General features: G+C 43.5%; 1 pseudogene across 1 annotated transcript; it reads left to right on the plus strand.

Moving 5' to 3' along the window:
- Window positions 1-946: 946 nt before the first annotated feature.
- On the plus strand, window positions 947-8,241 carry LOC119181132 (selenoprotein M-like; annotated as a pseudogene). Its single transcript, XR_012894194.1, has 4 exons — window positions 947-1,178; window positions 1,302-1,372; window positions 1,472-1,550; window positions 7,388-8,241. The product of XR_012894194.1 is annotated as a selenoprotein M-like (transcript).
- Window positions 8,242-13,192: the final 4,951 nt, after the last annotated feature.

A 13,192-nucleotide genomic window follows, 5' to 3' on the forward strand; every position in this document is an offset into this window, starting at 1 on the left:
AGAAAACATTTTCGCTTGACCTGTGTAGCCTTAAGAAAGGACAATGGACGCTACACAACAACGGCGAACATCCGGAACATCTGTGCGGCCGCAGCCGCTTGAGTTGCGGAAGGCGCGCTTTCTGCCCATGGCAAGATGGCGGCGCGCGGCTTCACCTGAGGGCCGCCTCCTCCACTCCAGCAAATATTACTTAAACCTCCTTGCTGTACACCATGAAGGAAAGAAACATCTTTCATTCCTCCATGCTGTAACTTAGAAGTGTGGCAGCTTGGGCTAGTTGGTGTGACATGACGATAGCGCTAGACCAGAACGACGACACAGAGACAAGAAGGACCTTCGTGTCCTTGTCTCTGTGTCGTCGTTCTGTATCGTCCGTGCTGTAGCACCGCCGCGGCAGTCTCTAAGGTACTCGGCTGCTGACCCGCAGGTCGCGGGTTCGAATCCCGGCTGCGGCGGCTGCATTTCCGATGGAAGCGGAAATGTTGTAGGCCCGTGTGCTCAGATTTGGGTGCACGTTAAAGAACCCCAGGAGGTCAAAATTTCCGGATCCCTACACTACGGCGTCTCTCACAATCATATGGTGGTTTTGGGAAGTTAAACCCCACATACCACTCAATCAATTCTTCCGTGCTGTAAACGATGTTGGAAGCGTTCTTTTGAATTTGGCGCGGCTGTTGTTGCCAAATTCAAATGAGATAGACGGTCTATTCATCCTTATCAAAATATGTTGCTCTGGCGTCCGCGACATCCGGTTCATTGTCTGAGCTGGGGCACAGGTGTATGGGATGGGCGAGTAAAATTCCATTTATTCCGAGATAATTAAGTGTAGGCGTTTTCCGACGTTCTGCAGCGGTGGCAGCAAGCGATTGGCGGCCGCGCACGCAGCTGGCAACTTGGTGCCAAAAAAATTGGCCAACCAGCAGTCTTTTCAAGCCGAGCTGAGTCAGTTTGAAGCTGAACGTACGCGCTCCAGCCGTCTGTTTTTTTGCTGTTATCGCCGGCGTTGTAGCGATTTTGCAAACAGACCTTCGCGGCCCATTCGTGGAGGAGGTTGTGCCGCGGCGTCAGTCACGATGGTGCGCGGCCTTCTAGCCGTGCTTCTTCTGTGCGCCAGCCTAGTGCTAGGCGAAGAGCAGACAAAACCCACGGATACCGTGATCACCCACGTCCGCGTCGAGGTACGCATTCCTTCTCTCTTCTTTCTAAAGTCATGTAGCACTCTACGTGTGCGTTTGGAATGCGTAGCACTTAACGTGGAGAAAAAAAAGTGCCTACGTGTCACATGTTTTTTTCTATTACAGAGCTGCGGCGGATGACGACTGAATGCCTATCCCGAGGTGAAACGGTTTGTCTACGATGACATTCCCGAGTAGTATCCTTTTATTAGTATGTTAGACATGAGTTATTCCGTTCAAGTTCAGGAGAAAAAAAAATGAATGAAAGTTGATAAGCCTTGACTCAACGTTGTTAGTCCCAACGCGGAGTTCAAAGTTATCCATGGAGCCAAGCCCGAGATACTCTTCTTGAACGCCGCAGGAGAGGAAGTAGAGGTGCGTATTATTTGGTTGAATCGTAACCAACGCGCCGACATAATAGACGGCTCGACGGATCAGAAAGCACCCCGTGGGGCTGAATCTATCCTCCGTGGTATTAGTCTCCCCGCGATTACGTGCGCCTTAATTGCCAACTTTCACGGTCACAGTTATCCAGGGAACGTATCAATTTTCGATACATAACACTAGCGGTGTGCGAATAGTCAGTTTTAGAATCAAATAGCCATGGATAGTGATGTATACATTTTCAGAACAGCCCGAGAATTCCACATCACAAATTTATTTGAAACAAATATTCAGTAGCTTTTACATATTAATGTTATGGTTACTTTTAACTGACAAAAAAAAGTTAACGCAAACTGAGGCATGCTCGTGTACAGCAGCAACTAGATATTAGAAATATTTTGTAACTTCAGGATGAAATACAGCAGTGACTGGAGTATTCAAGTTGGCACTTTATGAACAGCTTTTAAAAGAAACTAACATATAAATACTAAACAATATTCATGAGTCAATAACATACGTGTGACGATGAAGATAGCTTAAAGACTTGGCCAATTTGGCGACATTAGCATTTTAAGCGAAAACTTCTTTATTCTGTGATCAGTATAGTGTCGACAGTCCCGTAATTCCTTTGGCTGCACGCATCTTATGTTGAATTCCAATGGCGGAGTCGGTGCAGCCGACCGACTTTGCGAGCGGGCACTCGACTCTGGCGTAGAGCAAATCCTCCAAATCCGCCATCGGAACACAACCCGCCCTGCTGGAGCAAGGCGGAAGCTGCCGCGTTACCCAGGATACCTTGCGCGTGGTCTTTTCCGCTGTCTGTTTCCCACGTGGTTTACCAGCATCGCCGCATCGTTCGTTGGCTTGTTCAGCGCTATTCACCTGTGTGGAATGGATATCAGGCCAAGCGTGCAACACCTATTGTCCACGATGTCTGTTGTCGCTATCGAGTAGCAGAAGCATTGCCTCACGCTTTGCCGAGGTAGCCGAGCCGTCCATGCCGTCCGCCATTATCAACACAACTCGCGCCGCGCCAGCCGCGCCCCCAAGCAGGCAAATGTGTTAAAGGAAATGCGTCACGCTGAGTTCCGGTCCACTCCACCAATTTTGGCGGAGCAGTTTTTCCTGCTCCACGGAGGGACTCCCGCTCTGAATCCCCTCCGGCTCTCTCATTGGAACTTTTGACTCTCGCTCTCAGTCTGTCATTGGAACACACTTGCTCTGAAAGGAGCAGAAAAACTTGCTCCGACTCCGCCATTGGAATTCAACATTAGTAATACCCCTGTCACACGGGCACTTAAAAGTCTTTTAAGTAAGCGGTCTTTTTCCGAGAAGGAGTTCCTGACAGCAGACACACGTCACAGAGCGAACTCCTTTTCAGAAGCGGTCTTTTTTGTAAACTGCGTTCGTCGATCTCTTTTACGGCTCCGAATGAGTAGTCTCGAAACCAGTGGGCGCCAGCAATTTCCGAGTGGTGGGAAAAAAAAGCGAATGCTTATTTTTCTGTCACCAAAACTCTTTGTAAAAACTAATTTCATATCCTGCAGAAGGTGTAACGAACTCTTTTAATGGTTATTTCCTTTTCTACTCTCGTAAGCAGCTACAACGCGTCGGCAATATCACGTGGTGACGCTCGGTCTTGCGCTGCTTTATCCTCTCCTTGGCGGCTTTTCCAGCGTCTGCCTCGCTTTCCAGAGCGAGAAGGCAGGCCGTGAGGCTTGCGATCCTCGCTTTTTCTCCCGTACGGTCGCCCATAACGTGTCGAGAGCAGCGAAAAACGAATATGGTAAATAAAAGCACAGTGGTGCCAGACAGACTTGTGCATGTCGCTAGTTATGGGAATGCTTCCTTATCTAGTGCAAAAAACATTCACATTGGTGTTTCTTCATCTCTTATTCTTAAATTTATTTGAATAAACGAGCAGTGCAACAAGTCTTTAATTTGTACATCGTGATACATCGTTTAATTTTCATTGCTTCTCTTTTAACTGCTAGCGCCACGCTTTCGCTAGCGTCTTCGAACGAAAACACTAAAACGAGATCGTTGCTGCCGTGTGTCTGCGCCGCAAACACCTCTTTGTTAAAAGTCTTTCAACTTCATAAAAGACCGCTTACTTAAAAGACTTTTTGTGTGCCCGTGTGACACAGGTATAATTCAGGTTTAAAACAAGAAACCTTTCACATTACTCTTTCAATGTGTAGGTCCTTTCAGGTTTTCTTATTAAAGGCGCCCTGCAACACTTTTTGAGCATAGTGAGAACTTTTTGAGCATGGTGCCGATCGGTAGTAGAGGCTCCCGACATCACTCGACACGCGAGCCAGAAATATTATAGCGCAGTACGCGGCCTGGAATTCACAATAAATTATCAAAGTCAGCTAAAAATTGCTTTCTCTTCTCTAGACAAATCACACAGTAAGCCCAAACATCACTCGTAGTGAGCCCATTTATTAGCCATTGTCTCATTTAGACATGGCGCGCTCGGTCATTACAGAGATTGCCGCGGGAGGCAGTCACTTGTCCACGCGTGTGCGTGCGATCTCACTAGAAAAGCCACGTATTCGAAGAAAAAAAAGTTCTCGAGGTCACGAAGCATGCATGGTGTTTTTTGTTTGCCCCTCCCATCCCTCCCTGCTTAGCTTCCAGCACTTTCATCGGGGCGAGAGAAGAGAGTATTCGATTGCAGCATGTGACAAATCTTCGTAACTCTGCTCGTACTGGACGAATTCTTAAAATTTTTGTGGCGTTGAATGTGTGATGCAATATGCTTTTTCAGTGATTTAATTCCATGGTTACTAAAAAAAAGGTGTTCCAGGGCCCCTTTAACACTTACTATTAAAAAGTACTCGGTGTGTCTAATATTTATTATTTGATTTGAGTGCCGAATCAAATAAAATGTTATTTGATTCACTTTTCAAAATTTTGTACTATCACTAAGACTTCCCTAAATAATGTTCAAAAATAAAGGGGGGGGGGGGGGGAGGCTGAAATATGTAGTTTTGCATTTGCTGTTAAATATGGAGTCCCATAGGTAGGTAGAACACAATCAAGTAATGGTCCAGAAGCCATAATGTCGAGGCTTTTCAGCTGTTACCTGCATTTGTTCATTTCGATAGATTCAGGATGTCAGACACATTTTATAGCGGGGTTCATGGAAATATAAGCACCTCATTTTCCCAGCTCTCCCTTTCTTTGTATTCAATATAGTATGTACACGCGTCTTGCCAGGTGATTAATTGCAGCAATAGTGGTGGCGTGGCAATAATATGAGTCATCTTAAGGTCAAGCAGAGTGGAAAAATTTGTCGAGTTTGATGACGCACGAGAGACAAAGGCCAGCCAAAAGGTGAAACTATTTTGCTATTAAATGTAGCCTACAATAGTACTTAACTCTTCTTTGAAAAAATCTGCTTGATTTTAGATAACTTGGTCATGGTAGTTGAAGGTATCAGTGCATCACCTTCTAATATTAACACCAGTTGAAGCGGTATGTGTGAGGTGAATTGATACAAATGCCGAAGCCCAGGCGTAGTTATATGTGCAACAGATTTTCCTGTGCACAAACTCTGTATTTATAGAATCGTACTGCTATAGCGCAGCTCAGTTTGAGCAAGAAGGGAAATACAGACAACAGAATGAGCTTTAAAAGTGCTTATCTTATTGTCTGTATTTCTCTCGTTAACTGTTGAATTGTTTCTTCATGCTGAAACTGAGCTGCGCTATAGCAACACGATTCTATTTTGCACCAACTCGCACAATCTACAGTACTTGTCTGCATTCGTTTGTTATGGCACCAAGACTGTATAGCAATTTGCGTTGTGGGAATTGAAATCTCGTAGGGTAAGCCTCTAGCAAACCTCTAAGGCATGTAAGAGAACAGTTCTGATTGTTCTCGATACGGTGCTTTTGTGATCGACTTGTTTCAGTAGTCTGCACTGAAGGTCAAGTTATTACCCTGAATTCGTTCTGAGATTTCGCAGAAAGCAGCATTCATTAGGAGTCTAATAATAATAACCCTTGCACGTAAGGGTAGAGGCTTCTGCTACTAAGAAACAGGTCGTCACAATATCTGGTGTAAAATGCTGCAATTTTCACATTGTGAAATTGTTTTATATGCATGAATGAAATTTTACTAGCTAGGGGTAATAGCTCGTTGGGGTAGCTTAGTAGCTGAATGTTCAAAACGCAGCTTCGATTCCAGGTCCTACTGGCTGAACCAGTGTGCTTTGATTTAAATGCGTGTTAAACAAACCCAGATTGTCAAAATTAATAAAACATGTTCTCCCTATATTCTGTTTCACTACTGTGGTTCAGCACTACAAAAGCTACGGGGTGCAAGAAACCCCACACACTTACGCAGCAAAACATAGCCCCACATTATACTAAGTGCCCTCAAATTGACAGGGTTGATTAAAATTGGCATTTGTTTGGTATGTGCTATGCAACATTGATACATGATATCCTTATTATTTGCATTTCTCACATTTATTTCATACACACTAAATTATTTGTGTCGGCTACCAGAGGTAACTGTGTTTACAAATCAACATGGCAGCACACATTCAGAAGCGACCTCCCGCTTCGGTTCGAACTTGCTCTTGTACATGCCCACTGCGCTGACAAAAAGAAATAAGTGGTGAAATCGGCCATCGGTTTGTTTCATCTTACGTACCTTTGTCGTTATTAGCGCGATATGCTGCTTGTGTAGCTGTACCTGCTAAGCCTAATGCGCTGAGGGGGTGCTTGGACTGTGTTGCCAGGCCAAGAATGCTGCATCTCCAAGGGACATTCAAACTGGTACAGCGTTTCGCGCACGTCGGATCCTCCTTCGATGGAAACACAAATGAGAGGAAAGGAGCGTTGAAGTGGCATATGCGAAGGAACGTGTCAATGGAGAAGCAGTCATACGAGAGCCACGAACAGCATCGGAGAGAAACAGCCACAAAGTGATCCACCGACATGAGCGTCTACCGATCAGCAGAACAACAAATCCGCGCTTCAAGTTCCTGATGTGGCTGCTTGTTTCACAGTTTTACCTCATTTTTAAGTTAATAAAGTAGCCATATTATCTGCAATAAGCATGTAGAATTCGGCGGGCAGACGCCGTGAAGACTGTGAGCAAACAACATGGCGCGGATGAATAGATGTGGTGGGACTAAATGCTCTTCCTATTGGCAAAAAGGCCTTGTAGCCTCCACAGTGCTGAAGGGAACTTCTGGAACAGACTACAGTTGGTACATTGGTACATAGCTTTTAAAACAAGGATTCCATGCAAACCAGGACAGACCATAAAGAATGGTTGTAGATGCTCAGCACATGTGGTTGTTTCATCTATTTTTCTTGATCCGTATTGGGTTGGGCTAAAGTTTTGCCTTAAAAGGTACAAATTAATTTTCATTCCCATATTGCTCTTTAAGATTAGAGTACAAAGGACACATTTTTGTCCCGCAACAGTAATCACCTGGCCTGCTTACCTTTTCTTTCTTGAAAACACGATGCTCGCCACTTTGCTTTCAAGATTGTCTTGCGGATCACATGTATGCTGTTCATGATATGGAAGTGCCACGCACATGGCAATAATGCAAATAAATTTGCTCGAGATAGCTTATGATTGCTGTGAAGCCACAATACAGCCTTTTTACTTTTTTCTTAGAGCGTATGGCATGCGTCGACATTCATATTGTTCTGGTGTACTTTCATAGTTTGTGGCATCATTCTGTGATGCATGTAATGCAGCAGTTTGGCTAAACTTCAGTTAGAGGGAACTGTTAAATCGTGTCAAGTTCGCGGCGTGCAGTCGGATCTTGCTAGAAAATTTTCACTCATTTTCAGCGTCTGAGCCTGGAGCAGCGGAGTCGCGACGAGTGCAATCAGCTGCTCACAGATCGTGGCTTTGTCAGGAAGGTAAAGGAGCCAGAGGAGGAGGAGGAAGACCTCGGAATCAAGGGCGAGCTCTAGGCGCGACCACAGAATGCACAACTCAACATGCACCATTGACCATCCATTCACATTGTGCCTGCTGTACAGCCACTCAGTACGACACTCATTTTCCTCACGCTCTCAAAGCATTGGGAGTTTGAAATGTATTGAATAGAAAATACAGTTTAACTGAAAGTCTCGTTAAGGCAAAGGTTGTTATCGTGCTTTCCACGGGTGTACTTAAGTATAAACAATGGCACGAATTCAATTTCATGCTATACGTTTGTTTGTTGGTTGTTGGCTACAGCCAACACATTGCTTTAGCAGTCTGCACTTTGCACGTTGTACTTTAGGACTAATTGACTCGAAGTGTCCTAAAAGTAATAATTGGCTGGTGTTACAGTAATATTAACCACTTGTGGTTATCATTACTGTAACACATGTTGAAAGAAAAGATCAAGTCTGGGCCTCGTTTAAAATGAGGGAACCAATCTGAATTATATTGCAAGGTTGTATTGCAAGCACAATTTTCTCGTTCCTGCTGTTGAGATTTGTTCTGCTGACCATCACGTGTGCATTATTTTTTGTTATTTTCACCACCCAGCAAAAGGCTTCTTTGTGACCACTGATTGGGTTGCCTAAATGAAGCTGCTGCCGGAAATTTCCCCGAAAAAACGGCAGTGGCGGATGCACTGCGCCTGGTTTCTGGTTGTACTGGAGTTCTGGCTGGTCTCGGTGATGTACATAAATAAACATATACTTTACAATTCGTGTTGCACGAGTCATTTTGTAGAAATTTGATGTTTCTCTACACCACCTGTACAAGTGCTTTTGGAGTCTACACACTATTGGTTTGTTGATCCCTTGTTCTGCACACGGATAAGGCGCTGTTCATCTGAACAGCAGCACGCGTATATTCATTTCACAAGTTTTCCGTTTCATGGGGTGCTCTGTTTCATGGGAGATGAAAAACGGTTCTGATTGAATGTTAATTTCTGAATGCAAAAGATTTATAGATTGCAGGTACTTAAAATTGTAATGTGACAAGAAAAAAGTGGGAGGAAAATCTTCACACAAGGGTGTAGTGTGTCCCTATTTGGGGACCCCAAGCCATCTTTCTAAAAGACATAACATGACTAATATTCTCAGAAGAATGAGTCACGCAGCCAGATTTTTTTCTTTTTTTGGAGGAGGGGGATGTCGGGCATAGCTTTTGTTGTTGCATGTGAATGTGTGCATGTAATATACACATGAAAAACTGACAAATTTGGGAGATTGGCTGCGTCCATTGTCTGCTATGATAAGTTCCGTTTCCTCATCCAACAGAACTTGGACAAAGCATCCACTTTTTTGGAGGTGCTGTAATTCGAAGTGGATGGAAGCATTAGTGGTCAGATAACAAAGCAAAGGGCAGTGTTGTGTCCGTTGTGTATTGCCAATGATTATTGTTGGTTGTAGCTTTGCGGCAGTCCAGCTCACAGTAGGATTAAAGCATTTCGATTTCTCAATTCATTCACAGCATAGGTCTAGCACACACGTTGCATGTCATCATGCCATAAGTGCAAATTGCATTTAAAAAATGGGGGAGAGGTCTTTAAGAGGAGGAGAGGTGCCACATTCTGAAACGCTCTTGGTGACGGTATCACTATAATGTATTTCACATGTCCAATGACTCCTTGCTCATATTTTATCAGTCAATCACTGTGCACTATAATGAGGTATTACATTGATATCTCCCAACCCTGAATATAACCCTTCATTAAAAACAAACATAGAAGAGATTGATAAAAGCATATTTGTTGCAGGTGTAGAGTAGAAGTTACATTTACTGAGCTTGGAAAAAGTAGAAGTCGGTGAATGCTGCTGACCTTATGAATACGTCTGCATTCGTCTTGTCTACTTTTACTGCAGTATATCCTCCCAAGATCTTTAAGTTGTCACAATAATATTTTACGAACTAGCCTGCCAGCATATGCTTTATAGAGTAGAAGCACAGCCGCTGGATGAAAGTGGAAGGACGATTGGTTTGTATAATTTAATATAACAAAGCGCCTGGTCTTGAGCGACAGTCATGGGGAGGGCTTCATGTAATTTCAAGCTGTGGTTCTTTTAAGTGGGCCAGCTGACATTGCGCTTAGCATTTTACTTCTGTGAATGAGCGCATGTGAGAGAGAATTCGATTCACTGAAATTCTGCTTTCTATTGGGCATTCTAGGAATGCCAGGCCGTTAGGCTTGTGCGACTAGTGAATTTCAGGTTCAAAACGAATTAGAAGCAAATAGTGATTATCATCAAATAATTTTAAATCAAATTCAAATGGAATGTATGACATATAAAAAAAGGAATATCGTGACCTAACTAACCTGCACAATATTTTTTTTTAATTGAAATAGGGACTCTATGCAAATGCCTTTTTTTTTTGTTCAAAGGAAGTTGGAACAACCATAAGTAGTAGTTTCAGTAGGATGCGAGTGATAACCTGTAAGATACCTAACCTTTAATATTTATTATACTTGGAGCTTATAACACGTCATAACAAGCTTAATAAAATGAAGAGTTGATTTGAGGGTAACATGTTCCTTTAAAGGGGCCCTGCAACACTTTTTCAAGAAGCCATGGAGCCAGTAAACATACTTGCTGCCTCGCATATTTACCGACGCAAAGTTTTTAGAATTAGTCCAGTACGAGCGGAGTTCTAAAAAGTTGTCGCACGCTGCGATTTCACGGCGAAATCCGCCGCGAGTTCGATTTCACGGTGTGCTTTGTGTTTTTGTTTTTTCTTGGAATACGCGGCTTTTCAGTGTGATCGTGCACATACTCGTGGACAAGCAGCGACCCCGGTAACAATGAGGGCACCATGCTCAAATCAGCCAATGTAATTACCCCCCAATGGAAAACATGACTATCAATGCAAGTGGCATTGTTAAAATCATTGAGTCATTAAAAAATTCGTCTTCGTATTCCATTGATGGCATAAACGCTAAAGTATTAAAAGATACCAAGAACATCACCAGTCTTTTTCTGATGCTAATATTTCAGCAATTTCTCTCCACCAGATCAATACCCTCCGATTGGAAAGTTGATAATTCCCATTTTTAAAGGACGCGACCGTAAAAATCCTAGTAACTACCGTCCCATTTCCCTCAGCAGCGTCTCTTCGTAACTAATGGAGCATATTTTACACTCACACATTGCCAATTTTCTGTCATCTGTCAGCTTTTTTCGTCCTAACCAGCACGTATTTCGCAAAGCTCATTCTTGCAACACTCAGCTTGCTCTATTCATGTATGATTTACATTACAACCTGGTTCACATCGTCACCGACGCTCTCTACTTACACTTCGAGAAAGCATTCGATAAAGTATCGCACATTCTTCTCATACATTAAGTTTTGAACCTAAATCTACACCCCAACACAGTTAACTGGATAGGTGAATTCTTGACCGATCGCCTCCACTTTGTTTCCACCAGCTCATCTTCCTCCTTTTTATCCCCTGTTTTATCTGGTGTGCCGCAAGGCTCTGTACTTGGACCGCTACTCTTTCTCATATATATTGATGACCTTCCAAATAATGTATCATCAAATATGTGCCTCTTTGTGGATGACTATGTTCTGTATCGTCAATAACAAACCCCATAGACTCCTTCTTTCTCCAGTATGATCTCCTCAAAATCCAAACATGGTGCAGCCGGTGGTGCATGTCTCTCAACGTAAGTGCTCTCGCGTATCTTTTCATCGTTGCCGTAACTATGTAGCATCTTCGTACTCCCTCAACAACACCACCTTGAGTCAATGCCAGACATTTAAATACTTAGGAGTACATATATCTAGCGACTTGTCCTGGGCCCATCATATACACCAGCCAATTCCTGTAATCGCTTATTACGTTATCTACGCCGTAACGTCAGCATCCACTACAGTCAAATTGCTTGCATATAAAATGTTGATACGATCAAAACTAGAATGTTACTATCTATGACAACCATCAAGTTAACATATATAATTCTCTTGAATCGGTCCGAAGCCGTGCTGCGAGTTTTATTCTCTCCGATTACTCCTACAAGACAAGTGTATCCGCCCTAAAATCCCTGCTATGCATCCCCTCACTTTCTTCTCGCCGCAAGGCTGCCTGTCTAATCTTATTTTTTAGGTTTTTAAATTCACTGCCCCCAGGAAACCAAATCATCGTTCCTGCACATTGTTCCTCTCGTCATTCTCACCAAAATTTTGTGTATCAGCCACGTGCACACACGACACCCATCAACATTTATTTTTTCTGCATACTGCCAGAGAATGGAATGCCCTCCCTTCACATATCGCCCTCGTCACTGACATTTCTCAATCGAAGGCTGCCATCGAAGACCATATTTCAAGTCGTGAAATAAATATAACCTGACCCGCCAGTTTTTCTATTCGCCCACCCTTCATGTAATGTGGAACCTTTGTGGTAATACGAATAAGTGAATAAACGGCTGTGACAAGTTATTTTTGAGCTTGTAGTGTCATTTGGCGAGGGAAGAAAGCAACTTTTAGCTTTGAAAATTTATTGTGAATTACAGGCCGCGTGCTGCGCTATGCTGTTTGCCTAGTGTATTCTTGGTAGCCTCGATTACCGATCGGCAGTGTTTTCCGACCATGTTCAATAAGTGTTGCAGAGCCCCTTTAAATCTGAAGGGGGGCTTTAAATCTGAAAGTGTTTTCACAGCCTAGCACTCCTACATTGCAGTGAAACTATCTTTTCAGGCGGTGACACACGGATTAGTATACACCTATTCGTTCATTGCGAATACTTCAAAAATATTGGATAATTGAAATTCGAATCAAAGCAAATTCGAATACTCAACTATTCATTCAAATATTCGCACAAGCCTACAGGCATTGCATGATGGTAAATTCTTCACCTCACTTCACGGCTCTATGTTGAGACTACAGTTGCCAGGATTGAACCCGGTTCGCCATATCTTCTGCATTGGCAGCCAAGCACCGGAACCACAGAGCTGCGGTGGCGGCTGTAGAGTAAAAGGAGAGAGACACTCGGAACTATATTTTTAACATTGCTAGGGCCAAGGGAGGCGAGAGCCGGGATGTAGCTTGGCAGCCTAAAGGCGAGTTGCGCTCAATAAATTGAAAATGTCTATTCGTAATGTCATCCAAGAATATGCTACACATTTTGTTACAGTCCCTTTTCCACAATCACCCTGATAAGGTGCATTCTGCGACACAACATTCCAGGCTTTACCCCCATATTCTAGAACGTCCCTCCACTTAACGCTTCACCATCACTTGAGAAGGCCGATGGGAGCGCAATCTCTAGGCATGGAAAGTCACTGCATATCAGCAATAATCTGCTGCGATTCTTGAGTAGCGCAGCGTCACTTTCAGCTGAGCAGCAGCGCGGTGCTCAACTCTGTCAAGTGAAGGGTAAAAGTTGAGTCGAGGAGCGTTTGTGAATATGGGGTTTAGTCCAACTACAACTGCCATCATGTTGCACGTATCACTTTGACATGGTATTCCCAACACCAGTCTTCATTAACGGGACGCGACAGCCTTGATGGGAAATGCAACACCCTCTTTTCTCGAAAAAGGAAACAAGCAACAAAGATAACTTATCTTTGGGTAGAAGGCACACCCCCCTCCACTTTTTCAATGGATGTAAATTCTTCCTGTCTGTATTGTAAATTCCAATGGTCTAAATTCACGAAATTGAGTTCGATCAG

The sequence above is a fragment of the Rhipicephalus microplus genome, chromosome 3, assembly GCF_043290135.1.
Source record: "Rhipicephalus microplus isolate Deutch F79 chromosome 3, USDA_Rmic, whole genome shotgun sequence".
In the NCBI taxonomy this organism is placed as follows: Eukaryota; Metazoa; Arthropoda; class Arachnida; order Ixodida; family Ixodidae; genus Rhipicephalus; species Rhipicephalus microplus.